Consider the following 23033-nt stretch of genomic DNA (forward strand, 5'->3'; position numbering starts at 1 on the left):
ATTGTTTTCTGTACTTCCTCATTATTTTGCACTGTGTCAACCGGAGACAATAGGAGGTCTAGTTACTTTAACCCCCACCCTTTCTTGGGGTTTCTGTGATAAATAAATAAACAAGTGAGCTGGCTGAAGAACCAGGGTTCTGCAATGCCTTGCAGCACTTTTCCCCACCGGAAAACAAAGCAGTGGCAAAGTCATTCATCTCCTGTTGTTCTTTTTGTTCCAGTAAATTAATCAACAAAATCACTTGTCAATTAACTGGCTCTTGGTAGGAACTCAAAAACAGTCCAATTAGGTGCCTTGCCCCGACATTCTCAGAGGGTTATTGTAACAGAACAGTGCACTGTAATGGGAGATTATGACTTAATGGGCCAATGTCAGTTGACTTCTCAATGAAGAAAGAAGGTCATGAAAGTTTCTGTTTGAGAAGAAAGCAAGCTACATCGGAGCTTGCTTTCAACTCCTGATTAAATTGTTTTTGGGGTGAAAACAGCATGCAATTCATCTTTCTCAAAGTTCTGATATACAGTGGTACCTCGGGTTACATACGCTTCAAGTTACAGACTCCGCTAACCCAGAAATATTACCTCGGGTTAAGAACTTTGCTTCAGGATGAGAACAGAAATCATGCTCCGGTGGCGTGGCAGCAGCAGGAGACCCCATTAGCTAAAGTGGTGCTTCAGGTTAAGAACAGTTTCAGGTTAAGAATGGACCTCTGGAACGAATTAAGTTCTTAACCTGAGGTACCACTGGACATATAAAATTAGTCCTATTGAGTGAGTTTGTATACAAAACTCCAGTTTGCAGCTTGTGTATATAGCATGCACTTGGAGTCCAAAACTAAATCAGTCTCTGGAGATGTACATGCTAAAGAGTGTATTTTCTAGGCAAAGGATAGAGAACAGAATTCTGGACTCTGGTCCCTCTCAGGGTCCACTTTGACAGGTGAACAAGACCACCCATCTGTCGTTTGCCTAATGTCACTGCATCCCCAGGTGACCCAACTTCAAACAAAATAGGGAAGCTTTCCTTTCTTCAACCCAGATTGAACTCAGGTTGGTCTGCAAAGGAAGATCCCTGCTGGAAGAAGGTCTTTAGAAACCCACTTTGGACAGCTATTAGCTGCTCACAGGAGCTCCTAGTGAGAAACATTCTAGTGCAGCTGATCTCCTTATATGGGAAACATAGGCTGCATTCCATTTTTCCTGATGGTTCCCTAACTGTTGATTTCTGCATTATAGCTGAGCTTTCACACAATGCAAAAGCCACTTCCGGAAATATAGTGAGATATAGCACAAGCTTAGTGCTCATTTCCATGTTATTTGTAAGCAGGTGTTGTTGTTTTTTTCTGGAAGCAAACAACATACATATGAAATGTCAATTTCACCCTTCTTACAAAGACAATCAGATTCCTAATCCAGGGATTTCATAACCTTTCCTTGGGCTCTCTTGACTGTGTTGTGATCATCTGCAAGTCTCTTGTCTTCTTCAAGCCTGCATTCATAAAGGCAGCTGTGGTGATGGTCGCTGTGGCAAGCAGGACAACACTGTATCTGGCACTCTGCACAGCAACATTATGTATTTCAATGTGTTGTTCTCTGTCTTTTGATTAGAAGTGGAAGGGATACTTGGTTTTCCTAATGACAATTCATAACTTCCATCATTTCCATCTTGGACACCAGCTATTTGTTTTTCATTTTCATCAGCAGAATTTTTTTTTTTTTTTGCATTTGATGGTATTGAAGCATTCGGCTTCTTTTTCCTCTTATATTCAGCAAGCCTTCTCTTCTCTTCTCTTCTCTTCTCTTCTCTTCTCTTCTCTTCTCTTCTCTTCTCTTCTCTTCCCTTCCCTTCCCTTCCCTTCCCTTCCCTTCCCTTCCCTTCTTGCCATTTCAGCTTTTTTACTTGTCTATTATGCTCAGTCACGTATAATATGACTGCGAGGGCTTGGCGGTCATTTTTAATGATTTTAATGAAATTTTAAACACATTTTTTCACTAAAAAAATAAGATTTAAATTATTGGAAATTCCACAAAAATGTAAAAAATAATCAATATTTATTATGCAGTTATTTACCAAGCAAAACTAGATTATATTAGTTTAAGTATCTTTTGAATTCCCAAGTCATGCTGCAACTCTTTAGCAGCCCTCATTTTGGAAAGCTGAAAGTTGAAAAATTCAACATGTCCTAATCCCACCCCCCCACTGTGAGATTCCTGATTGACAGCATGTGTATTTCTAGGTCTTCCATGGTGTCATCTTCTTAGCGTTCAGCCGAGATACTGGGCCATCAGAGGAAGACAGGTTATTGAAAGGTTGGCATGTGAATTGGAATTAATTGCCCTTCTTTTCTGATTCAAGGCTTTCTATCTCCCCAACCAAATCAGTGTGCATATGGGGATATAGTAGATCAGGGAAGGGACATGTAAGGGAGGCTAGTCACTTAGGAGGAGACACTGACAAACTGACAGAAGCCACAGCTTTGGCAAAGGCTGGTGAGACAGATTGGCAAGCAGAGTTCATTGTTGGTTCCAACAAGGGGTAGAAATAGATATTACCTTGGCTACCACCCTTCTTGTCTTGCATAGCCATTAGCTAACAAACATCAGGTCAGGAATCCCATCTGTCTCTTAGAGAGTGCTTCATATACAGTATCTTTATTTGGTGCCTTTTCCACTAATAGCCCCTTCATTTCTCTATCTTAAATAAAATTTAAACTCTAAAATTAGAAAAGAAATACAAGAAAAACCCCTGGTTTATAGGCAGATTCATAGGCTATCGTGCAGTGGTGGTTTCACGATTCATTTTCCTTTCATATACCTCAGACTGATATTAAGAAAGTGTCACAACAGAGTTATAATCACCTCTTCAAATTAAGTCTCCTGTATTGTAACAGCCCTTCAGAAGGATTCTTGTTATTAACTGAACTAATCCTAATTGGTTTAGACTGTGTCCAAACTGAATTTGACAGGTGATATGTTGCTTCTTAAAAGCATTTCTGTTGAGCTATTTAAATGTAAATCTTGTGTGGAACCTCATTTTCACACACTCACACGGTGGAATGCTGTGCCTTTTGATTTTGCGCATGTGTTTGTTTTGCTGATGCTTAATCATATAAGGAGAGGTCTGATATTTCTGCATAGAATGTTTGACAGAAATTTTCTAGACAGAAGCAAGCATTTATGATGTCCAAATCATGTCATGAAAAACAGTGCTTATATCTCTATCCAAAGTACGATTTTCCTCACCTCTCACTTCAAATACGAATAAATAATGTGATAATTACTAAACTAGCTTCGCTTTTTAAAATGCAGCTGAGTGTGCTTGGCCATCCTTTTGCTAGAAGAAATGAGTAGGTGTTCCTGCTAGCATTCTACTTTTCCTTGACTTTCAGATTTTCTGTGGTTTATTCCATGATCAAATGAAGCTTTGGTTTAAGAGAAAGGACCATTACTGATCCTGCAGAGACTTCTGTGCATATTCAGTCAAATGCACTTGTGTGTCCTTTGATGAATGAAACACGTGGACGCCAGTATTTTAGATTATTGGGTGAAAAGGGCCACAACTTTTATTGCTTACAGAATGTGAGTGGTGTTGGCTTTAGGCACTGGACCCAAACCAACTATATCTGACTCCTGCCCACCATGCAGGGAGTCCCTCAAGGGTTAACCACCTGTAGGGGGAGCCCTGCTGATGTACATCAACTCAGAGCTTGCCCAGGGTCACCGAAAAGTCGTGCCATGGCCCTAGCCTCCACCTGGGCTTCATGCAGGAACCACGACCCCCAGATTCCTTTAACGGAATACCCTTAAAGGGGAGAGGTAGGTGATGGCCACAACCTCCCCTCCCACAAACTAAGCTTTTCCAATGCCTAACTGCCAAACCTTACAAAGTTGTGACGATTTGCTATGAGGTAGGTGAAAACCAACTGGCTGGGCCAATCTGCCAAGTGGAAAAATTCCTACCGGGCCCCTTCAACAGGCGACCAACCGAGGTCCATAGCAAGGTCAAGGGGAAGAACGCAAGGAAAAAGGGTGGGAGGGCGAGAGATCCGTGGAATCCAGGAGCAGAGAGGAAGAGCTCCCGGCCACGTGGCTGCTTAAATGTGGCAAGCCACACACCCCAGCCAGCCAAACTGGCTGGCTGTGATCGCAGTGCACACCCGGACTCCCCTGTGATGTGGGGGCCTAGACATGCCCCCTGCTAAAGGCAGGAAGCGCAAGTCCTGTGTGTAACCCTCCCTGAAGAGGAGCGGCTATAGAAGCCCCTTTCAGACCTTTGTGATCAATGAACATAGATCTGAGCAGAGCTTTCACATGCAAAGACATGAGGGACTGGGTTTTTGTGTGTGGCCCCACCCTTCCACAGAAGCCTCACATGCTCAGGCAAATGATTGAAGAGGATTTCAACCTTCAAATTTATCACTTAATAGTGATCCAGCCTGCCACCTTTCAGTAGAACAGTACATAAATGAGCTCTTACAGCTTGGTCAAAAAACCTCAGCTGACAACAAAAGCAATATATTTTGGGTACCACAAAATGTGACTAACAAAAGAGTCATGGTAGTGGTGTTGGTAAAGGGAATCACTTGTTTTGTTTTGGTTTGTTACGTTACGTAAACAGGCTTTTAGAGGTACATCACTATCCAGGACTCGGATTAAGAGTTTATCATTGAACAATTATGCTTATACAGCCATCATACCCTACAACACTTTGAAGTCAAAATCTGGGGCAACATCTTCCCATTTTTTTTATTACAAGAGCATGGTGGCCATTTTCGTTACTATGATCTTGCACAATTTTGTGCCGCAGTGTCACTCCAAAGCACTTCGGGGGGGCATGGCACCCAAAAATGTGTGTTTTGAGGCACCATGTGAGATTGTGCCCCCCCCGAGTGCTTTTGGGGGAGATTTTATGCCATGAAACTGTGCAAGATCACAGCAACCCAAATGGTCTCTGTTCTCTTGAAATAAAAAATTGGGATGACCCAATTTTTCCAGAACACTTGTGGGGGGGTATCCATATTCAGTTTATTTTTGGCATGGCAGTGAAATCTACTCAAATTGACATCATTGTGAGAAAAGCAGTACAGAAGATTAGTTGTAATGAGATAGACAAGCTGAGACATCATGAAAAGTTCTGTCCAGCTGTTCTTCCTTCCTGGTAAGTATGACTTGGAGCCACCAGCTCCTCAGCCTGGCAGCCAGGAAGCAGGAAGCCTTCAACAGACAAAATGAGGCATGGTATGAAGAAAGTGGTTAGAGATAATGCTCTCTCATAATACTAGAATAATACTTCATCCAATGATGTCAAATGGTGTTGGGTTTCCATAAGACACATTTCAGGACAATAAATAAATAAATATGGAAGTATTTCTTCACACAGCTCATAGTTAAATTGTGGATTTTGCTACCACGGGAGGTATTGGTGGAGATCAGCTTAGATAGCTTTAAAAGGACTAGACAAATTCAGTAAAGATAAAGATAAAAATGGCTAGTAGTTGGGATAGCAATATTTACATCCAGTATGCCACTTCATATGTGCAGGAGAGTGCATTTGTGTTGACATTCAGCTTGTGGGCTTTCCATAGGTACCTGGCTGGCCACTGAAAATAGAATGACAAACTAGGTCATCCTTTGATCTGATTTAGCCAGGCTGTTCTATAGTCTTATCTAAATAGACAGAACTGGACAGCTTTTCCCATGGTAATCATAACTGCTGGTTTGACTCTTTCACATTTTCACTTGATTTCCTATTCAATTCTTCCTGAATCAAGAACATCCCCGCTCTTTGGGCAGCGGTTATTTCTCTTCTAGAAGTATTTCCATTTGTCACAATCCTTAGAAACTGCCTTGGGTATTTTTAAACTTCAGAATGCGTCTTTTAAAAGTGAACTATTTGCAATACATAACTCTTTAAAGGTTTAATCAAATGTTTCTCTTTGCGCACTTACGCCTTGGCGGTAAAGAAAAGACCGAAGCTTGATAGAGTCAGAAGATGTAGAGTAAAATCCAAGAACGGCTGTTTTCTGGCCTGGGAAGCTTCAGAAGAATGGAAATAATATCTTTTATATTTATTCTAAAGAATTCACTTTCATGATATTTGATTGTCTTCTTGAGTTAATACGCACATAGTCTTTCGATCTACTCCTTGAAAGTTTTATTACAGTAAGATGAAAAGATGAACCTTTTTTTTTCTTTAATAAAAGTTTTAGGAAAAACTTTTTTTCCCTTTTTGCCCTTTTTTAGTGCAAGTCTAAGGTAGAAAGAAGGCTGCTGATTGCAGAGTTCTGTTGGGCAAACACTATAACTTTCTTTAAACATATTGATGCCCCAAGATGAGCCAGGCAAACAGATGGGAGAGAGAGAGAAAAAGCTGTGTAAGCTCCACTGAGGCAAAAAGAAAGAGCTTCCATCCCTTTTTGTTTTCTTTGTCCAAAAGTGGCACCCTAGGGAAGATCTTGTCACAGAGTTTTATAGGCCAGGTGGTTCCTTCACTGAAGGAAAGTAGCAGATAGATGTTTAAAATGCCTCTTCTTCTGTATTATGTGAATCCTTTCGCTGGGGAAATCAACAGGGGTCCCAGATATCAACTTTGCAAGTGCCTTAATTGGTTTCAATATAGCTAGTTCTTAAAAGATTTTCCAAGACATTATTTCCCCCTCCTCAAACTTTTTTCCACCCTAGAGTTTAGCGATTCTTGTGTGTGGACAAAAATAACAATGAGGAGATTATTTTAAGGATTAATGGCTCTTTCTGGTTTTTGTCTCATTTAATGGATTTATTTACTTATCCTCTTTGTATCCCACATTTCTTCTAATGGCAGTGTACATGGAAATTGTCCCATTTATATCTTCACGATATGTCTGTGAGGCATGTTGGACTGGGAGTGCTCCTGGGGGATGATGCTCCAGGGAAGTGGTTGCTAAGCATGTGTGGTTGAAGGAGGTCCATGTTGATGAACAGCCTGCTGAATCAGGCAAAATAATATTTAGTCCAGCACTTTCTTCTCACATTGGCCAACTGGATGCCTAGAAGCCTGCAAAGATAATCCAAATGCAACAGGGGCTTGAGCATGCTGTGTTAATTAACCATATTTGGGTATTCTTGTTGTTGTTTAGTTGTTTAGTCGTGTCCAACTCTTCGTGACCCCATGGACCAGAGCACGCCAGGCACTCCTGTCCTCCACTGCCTCTCGCAGTTTGGTCAAACTCATGCTGGTAGCTTCACGAACACTATCCAACCATCTTGTCCTCTGTCGTCCCCTTCTCCTTGTGCCCTCCATCTTTCCCATCCCAGCATCAGGGTCTTTTCCAGGGAGTCTTCTCTTCTCATGAGGTGGCTTCACGATCTGTCCTTCCAGTGAGCACTCAGGGCTGATTTCCTTCAGAATGGAGAGGTTTGATCTTCTTGCAGTCCATGGGACTCTCAAGAGTCTCCTCCAGCACCATAATTCAAAATTCCCCTTCATGGATCACTGCCTTGCCGTGGCGAAGGGGCACTTTTCCTTAAGCATTTTGTGAAAATGGATTTGATGAAAAAGGTCTCCCAAAATCCCCTACCCTATTTGCAAAGGATTTTTTTTGCTGAACTTAATTATCTTGAGAAGTTTCATCTCAATTATCGCTGGATGAAATGCTGTTGTTCGTTAATGCTGGTGGATGAATTAATAGATGTAAACTACCTCCAGGATCAGTGGTAGTAGGTCCCTGAATATCAATTACCGAGAAGCGACAGAGAGAGAAGTCTAGTGCCTTCATGTTTTGCTTCCCATAGACAACTAGTTGACCACTCTAGGGAACAGAATTCTGAACTAGATAGCCTTTTGACCTAATCCGACAGGTGAGGTAAGAACTCTGTTGGTGAGGCCAAACCCATTGCTCCCCTCAACAATATTAAAATAGGTTGAACTGGAACCACATCTGCACCTGAGATTTCCCATCCTCTTAATAAGACTCTGCTCCTGAGTCCAGGGTGGCCAGGAGGGGCAGCAAAGGACCGAGACATTGCTCAGGATAGGGTTGACGTGATCCCTGGATCAGGCAAAGCCTCCCTAAGTTACGGGTCTCCAGGCTATCCTGCAGGTTCCTCCAGGTCTTCAGCTGGTGCAGGGTTTTCCATGGGGCCTTAAGTATCTTCCACCAAAAAGGCCTCTCCAGGGTGTGGGATGGATGTGCTATTGACAACAGCAGTGTTCGTTAGGGCTCTGCAGACTCTGGTCACCAGATTTTAGGTGTTCCCTGGCTTAATTCTAGATGATTCAACTGTATGTCTAAAGTCTGGTCCAATCCCAAACAGAAACGTATTGGTCTCGGCCATACACAGTGTTCTCTGGAGTTTTCCCTGCCACCCCTACTCCATTTCATGCAAGTTGTTATAGGCATATGATTGGATGAGAGGGGAATGATTCTCCTCGGCTCCTTAGTGTGACTAAGATACTACTGTTTTACAGAAGAACATAAATTAAATTGAAGAAGTATATCAATCACATATTCCTCTTCCCATCCTACTTTCAGACACAGCAGGGATTTCCTTTCTCTTTGGAGCTTGTATTCTGGTCTCGGTGACCTGCACATTAAACAATACTGTCCTCTATATTCATTGCACAATAGTGCCCAAAGCCACAGGTTGATGTGATATCTGTGAAGCAGATTCAATTTCTTAAATGTAATTGGCCCAAACGATGTATGTTCTTATTCAGAGGAATAGTCCCATTGGCAATAGCAATTTAGCTTATGTTCTCATTTTGATAGAAGAACATTGTGATATCAAAATGCCTCTTGGGTTTACAACGCAAGCTCTTGTATAAGAAAAGACATATATATTAACCTTTCTAGGACTATTTGAATGCACACTGGAGCTGACAGTTACATTCCAAATCTGTGCTGTTACATATTCCGTAGGGTGAAATCACACCATATCAGTTAACTGCTGCCTTCTAATTATTTTTAGCAATACGTCTAAGTCAGTTCCAGTGTTTTCAGTAATTTGTGATGTGGATTGTAGGCCTAAACTGAACTCATTTGTTGTACACAGGAAGAAGCAAAGTTACCTTGAGTAAAAAGGTTAGTCTGGATAATATCCCACATTCAAAGCAAGAATGTAGCAATAGTTTTGCTTGACTTAGACAATCATAACTCCTGTTGATATAGGCCTGAAACACTATCTCCTATTCTATATTTTTATTTTTTTATTGAATTTATATACCACCCTATACCCAGAGGTCTCCAGGCAGTTCCCAGAACAAAATCAGAATATAACACCACAAAATATATAATCAAAATAAAAACAACAACCCAATAACCCTTCCCCAAAACCACATTTTAAAGGGGCACATTCTATTCCCAGAGCTAGTATTCCCATAGTTCCTTGGATACAGAGATTGACTGTTAAACCACTCTGAGAATTGTAACTCTGTTAGGGATCTCCTAACAATTCTCAGCACCCTTAACAAGTCACAGTTCCCAGGATTCTCTGGGGGAAGCCATGGTTGTTAAAAGTGGTACGATGTGCAGATGGGGACCCAGATGCTTCTGGGGTCTCATAGCCAGGGCTAGAAGGTGTCAATCATTCTCTTTTTGCCTGAAATATCTAACAAGTGGAGAGGTTGGAGTTGCCTAGAGCTAAATTCAAAGAGAGGTTCAGTAATGACCCAACAACACATGACTTAAATGATGAGATTACTAATTACGTTGTGGGCTTCTAAAGATGAAATACTAGGGGCATGGCCCACAGATTGTTATCAGACATGCAGCATGCAGAGTGGGAGATTTCAGTATTTTCTCTCCCACAACAATCTTCGTGAAATTTGTGCCCATCCATCCCCTGCTACAATTAGCATTAAGAGAAATACCAATGGGACTTCTCCCCCTAATGGCAGGGGAGGTGAAGGCTTAAAGCTGTTCTCCCCATGCACTATCACCCCACTGGTACATTACATACATACATACATATTTATCCTCTGCCCCCGCACCTTGAGCAACCATCTAATGGACCTGAGATCTACCTTCCCAACATATTGTATTGATGAACATACCCTAGATGACCCTTGGGTCCCTTCCAAATCTAAGATTCTATGAGAGTCCTCTATTAAATCATGCCACAATGGTCATGGCTGAGGGGTGATATGGGATGGTAAGACTTTTCCTCACCTGATTTTGGAATTGCCACCAGCCAGGACTCAGGGACCTTATAATCATCAAGTATCCCATTGAAAAATTTCAACAGATGTGTGACTTTGTTGTTGTTTGCACCCATCTGTCTCAAGATACAATGGAATGTGTCTCCAAGGGATGAAGTCCCTTGTTAGCAGCACCGAAGCGATCTCCCTGGGGCACAATTCTGGGCAGTGTGTATGTAGATCCTGGGTTGCCCAGACATGAAACCCTCCCTCTCTGTCTCACTGATGTGGACCAAAAGAAAACAGAGTTACACATTTGGCACCAGCTTGGCTGCAGGAGTTGCCGGAAGGAAGCGTACAAGAAGCCATCCACACTGGGTTTCCACACCGGATTAATGTAGGGGTTACTCTTTAGCCTTTTCTTTCCCGAAGATATCCCACAAGGCAGTGGAGGTTTAGGATCAGAGTTTTCCTTCTTCTAGATGAGCTACCTTTCCAGGTTGATGGGCTCCATCTGCCCCTCACTTCCCTCTACAGCACGTGCAGAAACTGCCTTCTTGATCATTGGACCCACTATTAGTCTCATCCACTCAATCTGCCAGAGCCTGTCTTTGCATGCAGGTAAAGTCCCTAACTCACTGAGGGTTTGAGAGCCATTGGCTACCCTCACCTGGTTTAGCTAGCCTGGTTTCCCTGGGTGTGGTTACTGTCTCATGCTGACAGCTTTTAGGAGCTGCAGGTGAGAGCCAAGTGCAGTGTGGGGACCAACATTGCACAAATTACCCCAGAGGTAGCATGATGTCTCCCCTAGTAGAGCTACTACGCCTCTCCTAACACCCAATACACTCCCGGTGTGGGACCAGGCTCTCCTTAAAACACTTATATAAATCACTTATATAAATCTTTCTGGGATAGGGGTCTTTCTTGACTTGATCTTGGTGACAATTGTTAATACCTCTTCCACTTTGATATTATGATTTAATAATGACCTGAATTATTCAGAGAATGGGGGAATAGTCACTTAATTCAACAGTTTCTCAGTCTGAGCTGGAGATGTTTAGGCGTATAGGGATGCACACACACAACAATGAAAATGCTAATCACATCATTAATTTCATTTGTACTTAGGTCTTCATATGGAACAGAGAGCCCTATACTTTTTCTTAAGTCCATTTGAGTCAATGAAGGTTCTGTTTTAAACAATATTGCTAATACCCATTGTTAGACTGTGAAATCAATGTCACTCTAGGCAGTTATGTTACTTCAGAATCAAAATAAAATAAAAAAGTAATGGGGGGGGGAGGAGAAAGAGAGAGACAAATTCTCAGTTGGTTTCCTGTAAAGACACTTGAACTTGAACTAACAGATTTGTCCTAACAAAGAAAAACATCAGACTAAGCACCAGAACAAAATGACTTTGGTAGATTTATCAGGGGAATATATCAGAAGAGATTAAAGGAGGTCACACACTTTACTGCCGCTCTAGTTATACACAGAATTGGCAGATCGCTTTCTAAAATGTGCAAATTCTACTATCCCATTAATTTGACATCAAGTTGGAGAACTTCACAGTGCTTCTTCGCAGTTTATCAAAGGGATTTCAAGGCCAGATTTTCACATCATCGTTTCAAAAAAACAAGCATTCCTGGGTTATAGAAGATCACAAGTTGTTTCGATAAGCAATGACATTCAACATCTCTTTAGCCCCAGATCATGCTGATGCAGCTCTTCTCTGAACAAAGGATTGCAGCAAACCATGCTGTGTCCTTGTGAGAGCTCCTTATTAAACAGCATTAAAATGAACAATTTCACTGAGACTGTACTGTGCTCTGGTCTATTGTCATCATTGAGCAAAATTTACATTTCGATTAGATGTAGCAAGCTCAGCTTTGGAAAGGTAAAAGGAGCTGCATAAATGTATGACTTGCATTGGTATTTTCTTTGAAATATAACATTATAGAAAAGCCTATTTAGAAATACGGGGCATGGATGGAAGTGGTTATGAGGGGAAATAGGCACAAAGCCTATGAAATTGTATCAGATAAAATTCCCTTTGCCTCATTTTTTACTGGATATAGTAGGGGCATAAGCCACAACAATGAAAAGTAACATGCATGCAATCATAATTTTAACTTTTTGCCTAAGTTTCTTTTTTCCTCTTCCCTCAATGTCCCTTTTTCCTTCTGTGTCATGTCTTTTGGATATCCCATTACATATTCTTATCGTATCTGCAAACCTTTTCTCTACTTATATGGGATGCACATGAAGACATGATGCCAAAAATAGCCAATCTGTGACAAATGACCCTCATGGATTTCAGAGCTAGGCTGAGACAAAACCTGCACAAATAATTTTGCTGCCTGAGGCCAAATAAATTATTGCCCCTTCCCATTCCACATACAAAAGCTGAATGGCCAACTGAGTATTAGTTGATGCTTGAAAGTATCCTCCACCCCACGTAAAGGCAGCAGGTTATCTTAGGCTTAGGTAGTGCAGGGGATGCCACCTAGAACACACAGTTCTTGTTGAATATAATGATTTAATTTACACAGAAATGAAAAATGGATAAATGTATATTGCTGAAAAGGTTAGCATGTGGATTTTCTATGGGGCTATATTAAAGCCAAGGAGAACACTCTGAGCTCTTGCTGAGTTGATAGTCAACTGAATGACTGTTTTTCTCTGGTAGCTAACATGTGAGTGGTGTAACCTTAGATCATGTGATGAAGGTATTGGGTTGCAAATTTCCACTTCAAAGGGAGTTGCCTTTGTGTCTTTTGTCTTATGGAGAAAAGACGTGTAAAATATTCACAGTAAAAACATCTCCAAGGTAAAATTGATGCTATGGGAAGAAACAGAGCTTTCTAGGTCTGTTGGAATTATTTCATATTTTGTAAAGCGGTGAGCTGGACAGCATAAGACATTGTATGGATATTTTGGATGTATCATTTACGGTATTCTGTTTTATTTTGAGGAGTTCTGTTAGTAAAATTTGAATAATATTTTAAGGAGTCTGGACAATGGTTCATTTCCAAAAAGAATCAGTTTTCATACACCCAGTTGCTTCAAACTGTGCAATATTAATATCTGCAACAGCTCTGATCTCCAACACCTTCCTCCTTCTGTCTGCCCCAGGCTCTTCTGCCTCAGTTAGCCACTTCATTCCATTTAATTTTAACTGCTATCAAGTCAGCTGTCTGATGGAAAATCTGAGCAGCAAGAGTTGGTGCATCAGCCTGGCCCAGATGGTGTCACCTGCTCTGTTTCTGAATGCTTCCAGGGAGAGACAATCCTTTAGCAAGCTCAAAGCAAGCCACTATCATCATGGACATTAACTATATCTTTAAGTTTGCTTTTCCCCTGCTACTCCTCCTTCCCCTTCCCTTTTTCCTCATGTGTCACATCTTTTTGAATCATGAGCATGAGGGCAGGAGCCATCTTAGAACTGATTTTTGTACGCTGTTCCAATAACTATTTTGGCTAAAGGGCAGCGTGTGCCTTTAATACACAAATATGAAATGAGTAAATGCCTTAAGTAAATGGATAATAGGAGGGCTGGCTCTGGCTGGGGAGAGTCACTGGGCAGATGCTTTGGAGCAAAGTCTGGAATATTCTAGGGAGCATTGTGAATGTGCTCCCTTATGCCTTCCTGGCATTGCCCAGCTCTTCATTAAAGCTTCTCTTTGGGGCTTGAGGACTCCAAGAAAAAAACCACAATTATACTTTCTGAGGAAGCTGAAAGATAGAAGTCGTTTTTGTTCTGTACAAAACCCAGATTGTGTAAGCTTAGCGTTGGGGTCAGAGGCACGTTTTATCTTTATCAAAACACTTATCCTTTCGTAAGTGTTATTTACTGTGTGTGATTAAATAACACTACCCACAATGCTATAATTAGGGATGGACAAATCTGTCAAATTTGGTTTCTCTCTGTTTCCAACCCCCCAACCTTAGTTCATCACATTTATGCATCAGTTTGTGCACACACACACACACACACACACATTCCTCACAAAAATTCATAAGCGTTTTGGCATACTTTCCCCTTAACATGTACCTTTTCACATGCAAGTAGTTTCCCATAACAGAATGCATTTTTTATATTATTTCTATTAATTTTAAATTTTTTATTCATATTAAGGTACATACTTTGTTTGTTCATCATTTAGTTGGGAAAGTGCATCACAAAATTTGGAGAAGTGAGAATATGGAAAGAGGGCTCAGTTTCAGTTCGCATATTGTTTCAGGAAGTACGTAGTCTCACCTTAAAATGCAAACTAAACCATATTTCTCTCTGTCACATTTCACAATAAAATAAAATATGAAGGAGGGGGGGAGGAAGGGGAAGGGACAGGTGTTTATGTGAAATAATATGTAAACTGGGCCTAATGTTTTGTGCGGCAAAGAAAGCTTTTGAGGGTAGTTGAAAATTTTGCCTCAGTTTTCTGTCAGGTAGGTCAACAGCACCCTTTGGTTAAGGTGAGTGTCACTTTAAGTACCAGCTGCTAAGATTCTTTAAAATACAGTGGCTACATGCTTAATCTTTGTGCTGCCGTTAGCAGATACAAGACAAATGATGTCATATGAAATTTTATATATTTTTGAATATATTGAATGGCTTCAGGTCAGCCAAAGGTAGCAATTTTAGAGGGAAAGAGAAATGTCTGCATAGTTTAATGATGATTTTAATTTGCAAGCCACGCCTTAGAGTCAACTCTGCCTAGCTCTGCTCCTCTGTTCCCATTCTTTAAAATGTATTTACACTGCAAGTCTGCCTCTGGCTGCTGGCCAACCTATGCTATCTTGAGGTAAACAAGTGTGTGTGTTTTTTCTAGGTGAGCAGCTGCACATCTCTTTGAAGTGCCAAGGAGTGAGAAAAGTCAGAGGCAGTATTCTCAGCTCATTTGCACAGAGATGCTTCCTTCACACATTTTCCCTCAAAGCCCCTCAAAGTGGGCAAAGATCACTTCACTTCTCATCTTCGATTAACCAGTGCTACCCAGATATGCACTCAGACCTAGTTCTCCGGCACCAAAAGGCCATGCAATTCCAATTATACAAATTCCTGGCAAGATTAAAGAGCACAAAGTCAAGCCTTTTCAAATTCATACTTTCTGCTACTGGAATGTTGAGTTAAGAATGTCTGCCTTGGGTTGCCACCTTTGAACCTGGCAAATTATGGGCACAGCCATTCAACATGTCAGTGGAACCAATTCAATAACTGCCCAGGGAAGGACTCCCGAGAAACGTTGTTCAGGCTGTTGAAATTCTGGGCTTCTCTTGGAATTTATTAGAAGCTCCTCCTTAGACTTGTTTTCACAATTCTAATCCTTCCGAAATTTGCTTTAGACAAAATTGAGGGACAACCTCTCCCTACATTTCATTACAGTGGTACCTCGGGTTATATACGCTTCAGGTTACATATGCTTCAGGTTACACACTCCACTAACCCATAAATAGTGCTTCACGTTAAGAACTTTGCTTCAGGATAAGAACAGAAATTATGCTCTGGCGGCGCGGCGGCAGCAGGAGGCCCCATTAGCTAAAGTGGTGCTTCAGGTTAAGAACAGTTTCAGGTTAAGAACCGACCTCGGAACAAATTAAGTACTTAACCCAAGGTACCACTGTAGTCTGAATGGACTAATAGATGCAGGAAACGACACAGGAAACTGATACAGTCAAAGTCGGTTGTTGAATGTCCAGTAACTGAGGCGCGGCTTCCAAGTGGTTGCAAGAGCTTCCTGCACTCAAGCGGAAGCTGCGTCGGATGTTTGGCTTCTGAAAAAAGTTCAAAAACTGGAACAGTTACTTCTGGGTTTGGGGCGTTTGGGAGCCAAAACGTTCCAAAACGGAGGCATTCGGGAGTTGAGGTTTAATTGTATTGGGTTAAATGAGGCCACAACTTTATTTATTACAGGAAAGAGTAGGTTTGACCAAGCACTAAGGCATTGGGCATGTATCACTGGGCATTGGGCGGCCTGCCTGACACCTGATAGGAACCTGGTGCTAGGAAGTTGCTCTGACATGAATTGGGTGCCACAACCCTATACAGGCAGCCACTGGGTGAGGCGCATTGGCTGATCAGTCACCCCTTCTGGACCTCTCTAATGAGGTACCCCTGCGACTAAGGATCCAGCCCAATGCTTTATCCACCAAGGTTGTGGTAGTTGCTATGAAGTAAGTGGAAACCCGCAAGCCAGCCAATTTGTTTGCAGGAGAAAATTCATTCCTGGCCCTGAATACAGTGACCGGGTAAACCATAGCAAGGTCCATATGACACAGGCCCAAACAAAGAGGGTGGATGGGTGGAAAATTCAGTGATGATCAGGCAAGAGGGTGGCCTGTACCTTATAGGCCATAGGTGGGCTGAGTGAAGCCCCCAAGGCCCTGCCCCTGTTTAGCCTTGCAGGCATTGCCCGTCCATACCTGAAAGGCCATTGCAGCCGGAGGTGGGGTGGTGCCAGATGACCAACCCCTCTCCCCAGCACAGCTGAAGATGGTGGCCACCCTGGACCCACCGCGGCCATGCCATGAAGGAAATGTCTATCATCTGGACCCCAGCTGAGTGGTTGTTCTGTATCAGGTGGCGCTGTGGGTTAAACCACAGAGCCTAGGGCTTGCCAATCAGAAGGTCGGTGGTTCGAATCCCCGCGATGGGGTGAGCTCCCATTGCTCGGTCCTAGCTCCTGCCAACCTAGCAGTTTGAAAGCATGTCAAAGGGCAAGTAGATAAATAGGTACCACTCTGGCGGGAAGGTAAATGGCATTTCCATGCACTGCTCTGGTTCCATGCTGGCCACATGACCCGGAAGCTGTCTGCGAACAAACGCCAGCTCCCTCGGCATATAGAGAAAGATGAGTGCCGCAACCCCAGAGTCGTCCGTGACTGGACCTAACAGGGATACCTTTACCTTTAACTTAAGACAGATCTACACTCATGGTTTTTAACATTAAGGAAGGGTTAAGGAAGGGTTTTGATGGGACGCGGGTGGCACTGTGGGCTAAACCACAGAGCCTAGGACTTTCCGATCAGAAGGTCGGCGGTTCGAATCCCCGTGACGGGGTGAGCTCCCGTTGCTCGGTCCCTGCTCCTGCCAACCTAGCAGTTCGAAAGCACATCAAAGTGCAAGTAGATAAATAGGAACTGCTCTGGTGGGAAGGTAAACGGTGTTTCTGTGCGCTGCTCTGGTTTCGCCAGAAGTGGCTTAGTCATGCTGGCCACATGACCGGAAGCTGTCTGCGGACAAACGCCGGCTCCCTTGGCCAGTAAAGCAGATGAGCGCGCAACCCCAGAGTCGGTCATGACTGGACCTAATGGTCAGGGGTCCCTTTACCTTTAAGGAAGGGTTTTGATAACGTGGATGGACACATGATGTCTTATTTTTTACGTTCATAATGTGTTCTTACCTCGTATTTTTATTGCTTATTTTTTAATCGTTTTATGCTGCTATATTGGTGAAACTCTGTTCATATCCCTATGTAGTGTTTTACCTTTTTCACTGCATTCCAACTCCCCTCCAATGGTATTTGAGGGGCAGTGTTCAGTCACAACAAAGGAAATGGAGGGAGGGAGGAAGAATTAAAATGTGACACCAGATGGTGCAGCAGATCAACCAGCGACCAGACCAGCAGGGAAAGAAATACTGTTTGGGGAAATAGTGTGGTTGGGTATTACTTACATTTGATGAAGAAACAAAGGTAAAAAAAAACATTTTAATTAACAAGTATACCCTGTGACGTTTCAAAACAACATCTAATATCGTTCTAATAGGAGGAAATAACATTAAACAGGTCAGTGTAGATCCAGCCCATATCTCCAATGACTAGAATGCAACACATGCTTGCTCAGGCTGTAGCTGTAGTATAGTTTCACATTTTTGTCATAAGGGAAGCCTCTATGTCAGCAGTGGTCACGTTTTGTCCGATTGCTAGACTGCAGTTTCCAAAGCCCCAGCCAGAATGGTCAGTTATTAGGGATGTTGTAGTCCAACAACATCTGCTCTAAGTCCATCCTGAATGAAACTAGTCTAAAGTTTCAAATTTGCATTTAGCACACAGGAGAAAACAACAGTGTTAGATCTTTCATCATCACCTGCAATTAGCTTTCAGCCGAAGTCTCCACCAACTTTTGCAGTTAATTTCCTTTGTTGCTCTCTCATATCCTCTCTGTGAGATGCCATTTTAGGCAGGAGAAATACACAAATGCATCCTATTATATAAATCATAATTGTGGGATAATAATAATAATAATAATAATAATAATAATAATAATAAATAAATAATGTTTTGTGGTTCAGATAGACTAGCTTAATTCAGCATTTGACATTATGCACAATGACATAAAAATAGGAAGAATAACAAAGAAAGCAACAACTATAAATTCTTTAAGGTATGCAAATCAATGTAAATCAGCAAAACCAAGTCTTTATTGGAAAAAAATCTCTAACTAGAGCACCCACGTTATTAAAACACAATTAGGTTTCTATATAATCCTCTGTAAAAATGGGCTGCTAGATAATTAGAAATGCAAATGTTAAGAAAGTTGAGCCTTCACTCGTAATTTTTAAGCATTATCAGCTGCAATTAAAAATGAGAAATTCATTTTCATTTTCTTGACAAAGAGTTCAGTATTATAATGTCCTTTGAAGATGTTGTCTTTCTCCCCCTGTAAATGATGCTGCATCATAAGCTTATGTTCTGATGACTTCATTATAAATACTTTATATAAAAAAAAGCTGTGTTCCATAATTGCTCTTCTACTTTAAAAGCACATCAGCCAGGACTGCTTCATCAGAAAACCGTTTACCCATCGATTCCCAAACTGGGTGCATTAAACTTTAAAGACTGAAGTGTCATGAGCATCGGCTGCAATAATTCAGAGGGCAAGCAAGGTTTGTGACTTACAAGTGCACATTGTTGACTCAACTATTTCATAGAATCATAGAATCATAGAGTTGGAAGAGACCACAAGGGCCATCGAGTCCAACCCCCTGCCAAGCAGGAAACACCATCAGAGCACTCCTGACATATGGTTGTCAAGCCTCTGCTTAAAGACCTCCAAAGAAGGAGACTCCACCACACTCCTTGGCAGCAAATTCAACTGTCGAACAGCTCTTACTGTCAGGAAGTTCTTCCTAATGTTTAGGTGGAATCTTCTTTCTTGCAGTTTGGATCCATTGCTCCGTGTCCGCTTCTCTGGAGCAGCAGAAAATAACCTTTCTCCCTCCTCTATGTGACATCCTTTTATATATTTGAACATGGCTATCATATCACCCCTTAACCTCCTCTTCTCCAGGCTAAACATGCCCAGCTCCCTTAGCCGTTCCTCATAAGGCATCGTTTCCAGGCCTTTGACCATTTTGGTTGCCCTCCTCTGGACACGTTCCAGTTTGTCAGTGTCCTTCTTGAACTGTGGTGCCCAGAACTGGACACAGTACTCCAGGTGAGGTCTGACCAGAGCAGAATTCAGTGGCACTATTACTTCCCTTGATCTAGATGCTATACTCCTATTGATGCAGCCCAGAATTGCATTGGCTTTTTCAGCTGCCGCGTCACACTGTTGGCTCATGTCAAGTTTGTGGTCAACCAAGACTCCTAGATCCTTTTCACATGTACTGCTCTCAAGCCAGGTGTCACCCATCTTGTATTTGTGCCTCTCATTTTTTTTTGCCCAAGTGCAATACTTTACATTTCTCCCTGTTAAAATTCATCTTGTTTGTTTTTGCCCAGTTCTCTAATCTGTCAAGGTCGTTTTGAAGTGTGATCCTGTCCTCTGGGGTGTTAGCTACCCCTCCCAGTTTGGTGTCATCTGCAGATTTGATCAGGATGCCCTTGAGTCCATCATCCAAGTCGTTGATAAAGATGTTGAATAAGACGGGGCCCAAGACAGAACCCTGTGGCACCCCACTAGTCACTCTTCTATTTGCGGTCTTTGCATGACTGAACTCCACACACCATTGCTGAAGAGAGTCATAGAATTGTACAGTTGGAAGGGACCCCAAGAGTTGTCTAGTCCAACCCCCTGCAATGCAGGAATAAAAGAAGGGATTAGAAACACTGGTAGGCTGTGATTGTTTGGTGATTTACTGCATTAAGCTGTACGCCGGCTCCCTCGGCCAATAAAGCGAGATGAGAGCCACAACCCCAGAGTTGGTCACGACTGGACCTAATGGTCAGGGGTCCCTTTACTTTTACCTAGAGGCTGATTGTACCACCCAAGGGTAGTAAATATATATGTCTAATCCTGGTGCCCTAAAACTGACGGTGATGGTTCCAGTTACATTTCCCACAATCAGAGAGCCACTACTGGTAGCAATGATGCTAATATCTTCAATTTCTCTTCTGATCTACGATATTTCCCTATATTAATCAGGAATTGTAGCAGTCATTATATTTACTTTAATTTGCAACCTCTGGGATCTGCGCATGAGATGGCTAATTAACAGAGGCTCTGACAGTATGAATCACAAACACAGCTGCAGAGAGTTGAGTAGGAGGCTGCCTTGGGTATCAGTTTGCTAACACACTAATTTATTTTTTGATACATGAAATGAAGTGCAGTGTTTCATTTAATGTACACGTGTCTTCATACTTTAATTATTTATTGTCCCAGGCTCCTTTTTCATTTGGACCCGAAATAACTGTGCAAATTCATGTCATTTAATTTTGCTTTGTTAATAGCCATGGTTACATTCAAGCTCGTTTGGGAAGGCACTCTGAGGAGAACGGGACCATTATACTTTCATTTCCAGACGTGGTTCTGCTGAGCATAAATTAAAACCGTCTCCCCATTCTCAGAACAATGATTGTTACAAGAGTAGTTTTATATGCTTTTCAGATTAATTACTGTTTTCTGAAAATATTTCTGGGAGGGCACAAGCGCTGTCAGTGAACAAAAAAGGGGGGGGGGTTCAGCGAAAAGAATATAGCATTGATAAAGAAGCCAAATGCTGTGGTGATGAATTTTGACGTGTTTTGTGTAAATTATTTAGCAAACGATGTATAAGTCTGAAAATAGGTTTTGCGCTTCCAACGTTCTGCCCTTACACTGACTGCCCTTTTCTTTTTTAAAAAAAGAGAGAAATTGTATAGAGGCAAGAGAAAAAATAACTGCTTATTGATACACACCCACCCACATACACGCCAGAGAAATCGAAAATCATGAAGCAAAGAGTTTGGATTGAGTGATAGGGGACATGGTCAAGGTGTACAAAACTATATTTGGTGTGGAGAAAGTGGCTAGAGATATATATTTTTCCTTACTCTTTCATAATACTACATCCCAGAGTCATGTAATTAATAGGAATGGCTTGAGATTCAGGGTGCAGCAAACAGTTAAACTGTTCAAAACCACATGTTGTAGTCATGGTCATCAATTTGGATTACTTTAAAAGGCCTTAGACAAATTAATGATGGATAAAGCTAGCTATATGGCTATATTACCTCCTGTATCAGAGGCATTAAAGTAAAGGTAAAGGGACCCTGACCATTAGGACCAGTTGTGGCTGACTCTGGGGTTGCAGCGCTCATCTCGCTTTATTGGCCAAGGGAGCCGGCGTGCATGTGGCCAGCATAACTAAGCCACTTCTGGCGAACCAGAGCAGTGCACGGAAATGCCGTTTACCTTCCCGCTGGGGCGGTACCTATTTATTTATCTATTTATTATTTATTTATTATCACTCCGTCGTGGGGATTCGAACCGCCAACCTTCTGATCAGCAAGTCCTAGGCTCTGTGGTTTAACCCCTTATCAGAGGCATAGTGAATACCATTTGCTGGGGGTGACCAAGACCAGGATAGTGCTGTTGAACTTGTGCCCTGCTTGTGGACTTCCCATTGGCATCTAGATGCTGTACTTTTATACAGTGGTACCTTGGTTCTCAAACGTCTTGGTACTCAAACAGCTTGGAACCCAAACACTGCAAACCCGGAAGTAAGTGTTCTGGTTTGTGAATTTTTGTTTGGAAGCTGAACGTCCTCCATTTTGAGTGCCACACTTCCATTTTGAGTATTACACTTCTGATTGAGTGTTACGCTTCTGCTTTGAGTGTTACTATGAGGTCTGTCTGTTTTTGCTATTTTATTTTGCGTTTTTGTTTTTGCGGCTTTTTTGTTTTGCTTTTGTGACTGTGTGGAACCCAGTTCAGCTACTGATTGATTGATTGTGTGACTGCAGTACATTGTTTATTGCTTTCATTTTATGGAACAATGGTCTCATTAGATAGTAAAATTCATGTTAAATTGCTGTTTTAGGGGTTGTTTTTAAAAGTCTGGAACGGATTAATCCATTTTGCATTACTTTCTATGGGAAAGCACGCCTTGGTTTTGGAACGCTTTGGTTTTGGAACGGACTTCCAGAATGGATTAAGTTTGAGAACCAAGATACCACTGTATTGTATTTTATGTTGTGAACTGCCCTGAGACCTGTGGGTGTAGGACGATATACAAATTAAATTATTATTTATAATAGTAATAACAATACTTTGTCTCTGTATAGATCCCTTCCAAAAGCAGCTTAAACATTCCATCCAACTTCATTTACATTCCTCTGTGTACTCAGCTGTCCATGACTTAGCAGTAACAGACTCCCTGGACTGAAACTGGCAACATAAAGTTTGATCCCTTGTTCTCTTGCTCTTGCACAGCAAAACACCGATTGGCTCTCAGAAAACAGAAGCCACCTCCCCACATACACATACTCAGTGCTATTTTTCTAGAAAAAGAGGTTCTGGAACTCAGCACGAAAGCCTCCCTTGCTTTTCTTATATTGGCAATGGCGGACACCTAAGAGGTGCCGGAACTGAGTTCTGAAAAAATGCCCTGCACATGCTCATAATTCAATAGATATTACATTTGTAAGCATAGTCCACAGTCATTCAGCACAATGTCCTGGTAGCTTAAGTTCTAAATACTTTGCCTAAGA

At 41.9% G+C, this 23033-nt stretch overlaps 1 long non-coding RNA gene across 1 annotated transcript in view; it reads left to right on the forward strand.

Moving 5' to 3' along the window:
- LOC308485005 overlaps positions 1-22504 on the forward strand; it is an 804356-nt gene extending 781852 nt beyond the window's left edge. The window contains exon 2 of the long non-coding RNA XR_013990289.1: positions 22139-22504. This is a non-coding gene — a long non-coding RNA (uncharacterized lncRNA). The remainder of the gene's footprint in view (positions 1-22138) is intronic.
- Positions 22505-23033: the final 529 nt, after the last annotated feature.

This window comes from Podarcis pityusensis (assembly GCF_964106645.2).
Source record: "Podarcis pityusensis genome assembly, chromosome: 9".
NCBI classification, from domain to species: Eukaryota; Metazoa; Chordata; class Lepidosauria; order Squamata; family Lacertidae; genus Podarcis; species Podarcis pityusensis.